The 10,102-nt window shown below is 46.4% G+C and overlaps 1 pseudogene; it reads right to left on the minus strand.

Annotated features, from left to right (window-relative positions):
- Window positions 1-8,452: 8,452 nt before the first annotated feature.
- LOC138369824 (U2 spliceosomal RNA) lies at window positions 8,453-8,586 on the minus strand (annotated as a pseudogene).
- Between the last annotated feature and the right edge of the window lie 1,516 nt (window positions 8,587-10,102).

Here is a 10,102-nt window from a genome sequence, read left to right on the forward strand (position 1 = left end):
CACAACTAACACCACCACTACAACTACCACCACCACTAACTAACACACATCACTACTTATTACCACTAGTAATAAGTAGTGATGGTAGAAGGTCTTCTAACACCACCCACCACCACCACCACAACTACCACCACCACAACTACCACCACTACCACCACCACAACTACCACCACTACCACCACCCGGCTCATTAAGGGTATATACCCGGGCATCTATCACCTCACAATGGCACCCCCTCCTAAACGATACCCTGAATAACCCCGCGCGTTTCTTCAAAGCAACACAATGTCTCATTCAGGATTCGTTTTTGAGAGCATTTTTCTTCACTCAATAAGTGAAAGAAGTAAGCCCATTCACCGTGAAAAAGCGCGCGAGAGGCCTTTGTTTTTTCTGTAAGGATTAAAAGCTGTTTTCATTCAATATGGCTCCACAAAGCAGGAGAAACAGGGGACAAAGACCCCATTCTTACGCCAGTGTGTGTACGAGTACTCTCAGCTTTCTTTTTTCCTTTCATTTTCCTTTCTTTTCCGACTCTTACTTTTCCCGCTCTTCCTATACGCTCCTCTGTTGACTGCGTCCCCCGCCAGGGTGAAGTTATTGGGCCTGATGCACCAGCCTGAACACCAGTGCTGATATCTTCCTTGGGTCGAGAGCGTAGTGTTGGTGTTGTGTATGTGGGGTAGTGAGAGGTGGTAGTGGTGGTGAGAGGTGGTGGCACGAGGGGGGGGGGTGTAGGGTGTAGTGAGAGGTGGTAGTGGTGGTGAGAGGTGGTGGCACGAGGGGGGGGGGGTGTAGGGTGTAGTGAGAGGTGGTAGTGGTGGTGAGAGGTGGTGGCGTGAGGGGGTGGGGGGTGAAGGGTGTAGTGAGAGGTGGTAGTGGTGGTGGTGGGTAGTTAAGAGGTGGTGGTGGTGGTTAGTTAGAGGTAGTTGTGGTGGAAAGAGTTGTGATAGCTGCGGTACTAAGAACATGACAAAGTTAGTGGTATTAGAAAGTTCTTTGAGGGAAGTTCAATACGATTTAATGGGCTCTGTTTTTTATTTTTTATTTTTTAAACTGTGCGTTGCTGGTTTTATAACTGTTTGGGAATTCTTTTTATTTCTGTTCGTGATTTCCTTTGGCACATTTCATATCGTTCTCTACTACTTGCAGCATCTTACCAGACGACCACTAAGAATATACACCCCTCCCTAATGGGTCCCTTAAATTGATTCTCTTCCTACTCAAACGTCCCATTTTCCCTTTATGTATCATCACCCGTCCTTAAGTGTCACTTTTTTCTCCCCATTACCTGCCCCCTCAACCATTTAATTGGCATTATCTAACCCAGACTAACCCTATAAATAATGCTTTACTCTCTTAAGTGCTCTTTTCCAATTTAATTAAAAAAAAAAAGTTATTGTCGCTCTTCCTCCTTGAAATACCACCGAATCTTCTCTTAAAAGTGTAACCTTAATAGCCTTTCCACAAATTCCTGGGGTCCCTTCCAGGGCCACCATATGTTACAATGGGGTAAGCGTCCGGACCACAATGCATCGCGCCACCCTCCACAGTACTGTCAACAATGCTTCTGTCCACCCTCAAAGACCCCGAGAATACCAGCCATTAGAAATCGGAATACCGGGAGCCACAACGGCTCGTGTGTGTGTGTGTGTGTGTGTGTGTGTGTGTGTGTGTGTGTGTGTGTGTGTGTACTCACCTAATTGTGCTTGCGGGGGTTGAGCTCTGGCTCTTTGGTCCCGCCTCTCAACCGTCAATCAACTGGTGTACAGATTCCTGAGCCTATTGGGCTCTATCATATCTACATTTGAAACTGTGAATGGAGTCAGCCTCCACCACATCACTTCCTAATGCATTCCATTTGCTAACTACTCTGACACTGAAAAAGTTCTTTCTAACGTCTCTGTGGCTCATTTGGGTACTCAGCTTCCACCTGTGTCCCCTTGTTCGCGTCCCACCAGTGTTGAAAAGTTCGTCCTTGTTTACCCGGTCGATTCCCCTGAGGATTTTGTAGGTTGTGATCATGTCCCCCCTTACTCTTCTGTCTTCCAGTGTCGTGAGGTGCATTTCCCGCAGCCTTTCCTCATAACTCATGCCTCTTAGTTCTGGGACTAGTCTAGTAGCATACCTTTGGACTTTTTCCAGCTTCGTCTTGTGCTTGACAAGGTACGGGCTCCATGCTGGGGCCGCATACTCCAGGATTGGTCTTACATATGTGGTGTACAAGATTCTGAATGATTCCTTACACAGGTTCCTGAACGCCGTTCTGATGTTAGCCAGCCTCGCATATGCCGCAGACGTTATTCTCTTTATGTGGGCTTCAGGAGACAGGTTTGGTGTGATATCAACTCCTAGATCTTTCTCTCTGTCTGTTTCATTAAGTACTTCATCTCCTATTCTGTATCCTGTGCCTGGCCTCCTGTTTCCACTGCCTAGTTTCATTACTTTGCATTTACTCGGGTTGAACTTCAACAGCCATTTGTTGGACCATTCACTCAGTCTATCCAGGTCATCTTGTAGCCTCCTACTATCATCCTCTGTTTCAATCCTCCTCATAATTTTTGCATCGTCGGCAAACATTGAGAGGAACGAATCTATACCCTCTGGGAGATCATTTACATATACCAGAAACAGTATAGGTCCAAGGACTGACCCCTGCGGGACTCCACTTGTGACGTCTCGCCAATCTGAGACCTCACCCCTCACACAGACTCGTTGTCTCCTGTTGCTTAGGTATTCCTCTATCCACCGGAGTACCTTCCCTCTCACTCCAGCCTGCATCTCCAACTTTCGCACTAGCCTCTTGTGTGGCACTGTATCAAAGGCTTTCTGACAATCCAAAAATATGCAGTCTGCCCACCCTTCTCTTTCTTGCCTTATTTTTGTTGCCTGGTCGTAGAATTCAAGTAACCCTGTGAGGCAGGACCTGCCATCCCTGAACCCATGTTGATGCTGTGTTACAAAGTTCCTTCGCTCCAGATGCTCCACTAGTTTTTTTCGCACAATCTTCTCCATCAGCTTGCATGGTATGCAGGTTAGGGACACTGGCCTGTAGTTCAGTGCCTCCTGTCTATCCCCTTTCTTGTATATCGGGACTACGTTAGCTGCTTTCCAAGTATCTGGCAGTTCCCCTGTTGCCAGTGATTTGTTATACACTATGGAGAGTGGTAGGCTCAGTTCTCTTGCTCCTTCCTTTAGAACCCAAGGGGAGATTCCATCTGGGCCTATAGCCTTCGTCACGTCCAACTCTAGTAAACACTTCCTTACTTCCCCACTGGTAATCTCAAACTCTTCCAGTGGTTCCTGGTTAGCTATTCCCTCACTTACCTCTGGAATTTCTCCTTGTTCTAAGGTGAAGACCTCCTGGAATTTCTTATTCAATTCCTCACACACTTCCTTGTCATTTGTAGTGAATCCTTCCGCCCCTATCCTTAATCTCATAACCTGTTCCTTTACTGTTGTTTTTCTCCTAATGTGGCTATGCAACAATTTAGGCTGAGTCTTTGCCTTGCTTGCGATGTCATTTTCGTATTGTCTTTCTGCCTCTCTTCTCATCCTGACATATTCATTCCTGGCATTCTGGTATCTTTCTCTGCTCTCCAGTGTCCTGTTATTCCTATAGTTTCTCCATGCCCTTTTACTTTGCTGCTTAGCTAGCCTACATCTTTGATTAAACCATGGGTTTCTCATCTTCATTTCTCTGTTTTCCTTTTGGACTGGGACAAACTTGTTTGCTGCGTCCTTGCACTTCTGCGTGATGTAATCCATCATATCTTGGGCCGTCTTTCCCCTGAGCTCTGTTTCCCATGCTATATCTGTTAGGAATTTTCTTATCCCCTCATAGTTTCCCTTTCGGTATGCTAACCTTTTGGTTTCGGTATCTCTCCTCGAGTTCAATAACCCTTCTTCAATCAAGTACTCAAACACCAGTACACTGTGGTCGCTCATTCCTACTGGGTCCTCAAAACCGATTTCTCTTATGTCGGAGTCGTTCAGAGTGAAGACTAGGTCGAGTCTCGCTGGTTCGTCATTGCCTCTCATCCTTGTGGGTTCTCCGACATGCTGCGTTAAAAAGTTGCTTGTCACCACCTCCAATAGTTTGGCTCTCCACGTATCCTCGCCTCCATGCGGTTCCTTGTTCTCCCAGTCAATCTTTCCGTGATTGAAGTCGCCCATGATGAGCAGGTGGGATCTATTTCTACAGGCAGCAGAGGCTGCCCTCTCAATTATAGTGTTAACTGCCTTGTTGTTGTTTTCATACTCTTGACTGGGTCTCCTGTCATTTGGTGGAGGGTTGTATATTACTGCTACTACTATTCTTGGTCCTCCCATTGTTATGGTGCCTGCTATGTAGTCTCTGAACTCCTCACAGCCCGGGATGGCCATCTCCTTAAAACTCCATTCCCTTCTCATGAGTAGGGCCACTCCGCCTCCTCCTCTACCTTCCCTCTCTTTCCTTATTACTGTATACTCCTGGGGAAACACGGCATTCGTTATGATTCCAGAGAGTTTTGTTTCAGTGAGTCCGATTACATCTGGGTTAACTTCTTGTGCTCTTTCCCTTAGTTCACTTGTCTTGCTTGTGATCCCATCTATGTTCGAGTACATCACCCTGAAACTGACTCTCTTCTGCTTCTTTTCTGGGGGGGACCTTTGGGATCTGGGGTGAGTGGGAGCTGGGGGGACCTGGCACGGGGGGATTGGTGGAGGAGGGAGGGCTTGGGGTGGTGGGGGAGAGGGGGAGGGTACAGGGGGTGGATAAGAGGGGGAGGGTACAGGGGGTGGATAAGAGGGGGAGGGTACAGGGGGTGGATAAGAGGGGGAGGGTACAGGGGGTAGGTAAGAGAGGGAGGGTTGGGGAAGCATGGGGGGAGGAGAGGCTGTGGGGGATAGGGGAGATGGGGGGGCTTGGGGGGAGAGAAAAGGGTGGAGGGCTTGGGGGGCGTGGGGGAAAAGGGAGGGCTGAGGTGGGTGAGGAAGAGGGGAGGGTTTAGGGGAGTGGGGGAGAGGGGAAGACTTAGGTGGGGTGGGGGAGAGTGGGGGGCTTAGGGGGGAGGGGGAGAAGGGAGGGCATGGGGGTGGGAGAGACGGGAAGGCATGTGGGAGAAGGGAGGGCATGGGGGATGGGGGAGAAGGGAGGTCCTGGGGAGAGGGGTGAGGGGGAGAAGGGGGGTGAGTGGGGGGAGGGGGGTGGGTGGGGGGAGGGTGCCCTAGGTGGGTACTTAGTGGGGGGCTGACAGGGGATGGGGCAGGTTGGGTGTCTGTTGGGTAGAATTTGGGGGTGGTGCCCCAATCCCTGTGGCTGTTGCACTGTTTGAGGAGGGTTCTCCACTTCCCTCTGGGATTGTAGGGTTCTGGGTTGTGGTACTCTGATTTCCTTCTCTCTCCCTGCGCTCCTTCCTCGCGTCTGCTGTCCGTATTCTCTCTTCCCTTGTCATATCCCTCTGCAGGAATATTTTCTTGAACTTCTCTACACCTTTTAGACAACACTTCCTTGCTAGCAGTTCCTCTTTCGCGATTTCGCTCATGAAAACCACCTTTATCATTCGGTCTCTGTCCTTGTTGTACTTTCCAAGCCTGAAAACCTTTTCAACATTTCGCTCAGCTCCCTCCATCCTTACCTCTTTAAGGATCTCTTTAATCATGTTTTTGTCCTTGTCTCTCCGCTCCTTTGGTCTGGTCCCTGTTTGTTCTTCAATGCCTGCTACTACTACTGCTCTATTTCTCTCTATCAGCCGGCTAGTACATCTAGCTGCTTCCTGAGAGGAAGCCACTTCCATGGCAACTTCCTTAACCGCAGACCTAGCTTCAGGGCTCTTTTTAAGCATTTCAGCAAATGAGATCTGGGTTGTGGTGGTCCCCTCCACAGTAGCATTCCCATCTCCCTGGGGTACGGTTTGTGTGTGTGTGTATGTGTGTGTGTGTGTGTGTGTGTGGGTGTGTGTGTGTGTGTGGGTGTGTGTGTGTGTGTGTGTGTGTGTGTGTGTGTGTGTGTGTGTGTGTGTGTGTGTGTGTGTGTGTGTGTGTGTGTGGGTGTGTGTGTCTAGTTACTCTTTGAATTTATCATTTGTGTCTGAAGAATTTAGCTGTTAGCGTTTGGACCCGTCTTTCTAACCGTCGGATGTCTAATATTCTGACACTCCCACCCCCTGCCTATTTTTTAGTCATATGTACTACATGTGTCTGTGTGTGAGTATAAATCCACCAACGTTAGACCTGGTCTCTACGAGCGTCTGTGTGTGTGTGTGATATTGTTTCGAAACTCTGTGGGCCCTTGGGTCAAGACTATACCCCGACAGAGTGACCACGAGGAAGGACAGGAAAGGGGAACACACAAAGGCGAGTCCCCCAAATCCCCCGTTCAATTAAGACCTGTATTTAATCAGCACACTGCAAGCTGATTCCGAGATCTGGGATATTTGGAGCTTCTGGTTCTTTAGAAGTTAGGTCCCTGTGACCTTCGTGGTACATTCATCCTTGTATTTGTATCTAAGGTTGAGTAAGCCACAGAGAAGATGAATAACATGTACTAAGTCCTAACACACAGCTTGATTCCAAGACGGAGGGAAACGTCGTTGTTTCTTCGTCTTCTGACGTGTGGTTTAGTCATCAAGATGAGCAAAATTGAGGACTCCGTCACACCTGTGGAGTAGTCCTCGACTTGTCTTATTTTCATTACTTGCGATTCTTCTGTTGTTCCTCCTTCGGAAACCGCTGTTGTTAGACTATAATAGGTATCAAGTAAGTTTATGACAGGGATTTATTATTATATTAGGGGCTGAGTAAGATTATGTAAAGGATTTATGTAAGATTACGTCAGGGATTAAGATTATGACAGGGATTTGTTAAAAATATATCAGAGATTTACTAAGAATGTGTTAGGGATTTAATAACATTATGACAGGGATTTAGTACGAATATGACATCGATTCAGTAAGATTATGACAGGGATTAATAAGATTATGACGGGGATTAAGTAAGACTATGACACGGATTTAGTTAAGATTATCAAATGTATAAACCTGAAAGTAACTGTAAATGTTTATTTTCTTCTTAGTACTTAACTAATTTGCTCACTTGATCGGTTTCTTAAACAAGAGGAGGCGGTGCCAGTTAGTGGTCGGTGTCAGAAGAGTTAAACAGCGCCATTAAGAGGGATTTCTTTATGTGACGTCAAGTGAGGTCACTCACCGTAAAACTTGAATTAGATTCTTGAACTCAGCTAGAACTTTTAAGATTCATTTTAAGAGAGAAGGAGAAAATCAGGTGCAGAAAAGAGAGAAGCAGAGATAAATATATACAGGTATTCAGCCCTGTCCAGCTGTCTGCTTGCTTGTCAGTCTGGATATCAGTCTGTCTGTCTGTTTGTATACATACCTGACCGTCTTTACCTCAAAATTTCTTCATCTACTGTCTATTTATCCTCCTTCCCTGTGCCTCCTTTTCTCTTCCTCTCCCTCTAACCTCTTTCACACCTTCCCTACACCGGAAATCCTTCCTCTCACCTGTTCAGCCCCTCCCCCTCTTCTCCTCTCCCCTCTGCAGGGTGGGATGGTGTGGTGTGGAACCAACAATGGTCACCAAGATTAGAAATATAATTTCCCATGAATATATTACACCTTATAATGAGATATTAATATAATGATTCGCCCAGTTCAAATGATTTTTTTTTCACTTTCCCATTATAATTTCATAAATAACTATTGGTTTATAAAACATAATTAGCCATTTCCGAACAGCAAACGCACGCACGCACGCACGCACGCAAAACAAACAAACACACACACACACACACACCTGCTTTCCCCCAGTGCACGAAAATGCAAAAAATAATATTTTGGGTTCAAATAATTAACGTACACGTCCTTGGTGTACCGTCTTGAACGTACACGACCGTTTTGTACCGTCCTCGAGACCATTTCGTTCAATCACTTAACTCTAGACGTCGTTTCGTCACCACATATGAAATTCCCTTTCTTGACAATGTCGTCATTGTCAACAATATTAACATTGTCGTTTTAACACGACCGACGCCGGTAGCAGCGGTAGAGAAAACGGCTTCAAAGTAGAGAGCACTTAATCATAAACTATAATAACTTGATAGCACTTATTACTTTCTTGCTTAAGAGAGTAAATTATAACTCTCCAGAAAGTCAAAAAGAATGTCGTTATGTTTCTGTGTCGAGTTATTAAATAAAAAATTATTTATCCACCAATAAAAGTCATATGTGTCAAAATCCAAATGCAAATTGAAGTCACATTTTTCAAGGCTATATGGTACGTTAAATTATTAAAATACGGATAGATATATGCATAAGAGGTGAACCAGATTTTTTTTAGTGTGGCTTAGGATGAATTCTTTTCTGCGTGATAACACCGGGAAGTTATCTTGAGATGATTTCGGGGCTTAGCGACCCTGCGGCCCGGACGTCGACTAGGCCTCCTCGTTGAAGGAAGGGAGTGGACCGATCCCAGAGGCACTGTAATACCGGGCCGATCCGCGGCAAAGGTGGAGCAAGCTCCTAGCACTTCGCCATGTTGCAAAATCAGTTTAATATTTTAACCACAACGAGTACCTGAAAAAATTATATAACGGGCTTGTGTGTGGCTGTACACAGGGGCGTCCCCGACCAGTTTGTCTGGTCTTAGGAGACGTCATGATGTTTCAAGGAAGACGAACCCTGTGTTTCCAAGAACCTCTTGGAGTTTACCCAAGACTTTCACAGCGGCTTTATACCGAGTTGTGAAGCCAGACCGTTCTCTACAGGTGCCACTACGGACAGAAAATAAGGTAACTCAAAAACCCGAACCTAACTTAACCGACCACGCATAAAAAATGAGTAGGTTTGACAGCCGCTATAATTTATAGTACCTCTTTATTTATACGTTGGGGATTTATATATATATATATATATATATATATATATATATATATATATATATATATATATATATATATATATATATATATATATATATATATATATATATATTACGTCTATCTGCACATGTGTCGCACTACTGATCTCCGCACAGCCTTACGGAAGGTCGGGGGTACAAAAATATCTTTTTGGGCATATTTCAGCGAAAATTTCGGCCCTTGTCCTGCTCTCTCTCTCTCTCTCGCGCCCATTCGAAATACCTTGTGAAGAAAATCTCGAACCTGCCGCTCCAAAGGGCATTCGACCCTCCAGAAGGAGCTCAGAAAGGCCCAAAGTCCTGAGCTCCTTGGCGTGATGACACCCAAAAATATAATTCAAATTTGACAATGCGAAAGGTGAATCTTTTTTTGTCGAATTTTAAAATGGAATTATGCTGTAAAAGACCCATTTTTCAATGGGTATTAACATTCGTCCTCGCTCGCTGAAAGGCGCCTCTCGCCACCCCGAGCGCCAAAATGGTATTCATCGGTATTATTAAGAAATGATCAATACATAATGTGCCCTGGAGTAGGGAAGGGAGGGGGGAGTGTTGGATGGTTGGGGAGGGGGAGAGAGAAAGAAGGGGGGGGAGAAGAAGGGGGCGAGGGAGGGGTTCGAAGGAAGGAGGGACAGGAAGGGAAGGGAAGGGAAAGGTGCTATATGATGGGGGGGGGGTGAGGAAGAGAACAGATGAAAGAAGAAGTAAGGACGCCAAAGGCAATATTGGGATGAAGGGAAACGCGAATAAGCTTGATGGGAGGGGAAGGGAGTGAGGGAGGAGACGAATAATGGGAATAAAGAATGACGGAAAATGGGAGAGAGAGGGACAGGAACACCAGGGAACCAGAGTGAGACACAAGGGTGAACAGGAAAGAGAGTGCACTGGACGTGTGGGCAGAGTGTCGACGCTTGTCCAGGCTGTGTCACGTACCCGTTCCGACCACAACACAACTTAACGTGTATGTTTTACTGGAGTCAACACACACACACACACACACACACACACACACACACACACACACACACACACACACACACACACACACACACACACACAATCTCAACACAAAACCAGTGAGTGCCACCAGAAGGGCCAAAGGAAGGGGGAGGGTAGCAGAATGGGGAGTGTCGGATAGGGGTGGAGCCGGGTGGGGGTGTGGGATGGGGGTAGCCGGGTCGGGGAG

This window comes from Procambarus clarkii, chromosome 29 (genome assembly GCF_040958095.1).
Source record: "Procambarus clarkii isolate CNS0578487 chromosome 29, FALCON_Pclarkii_2.0, whole genome shotgun sequence".
Taxonomy (NCBI): Eukaryota; Metazoa; Arthropoda; class Malacostraca; order Decapoda; family Cambaridae; genus Procambarus; species Procambarus clarkii.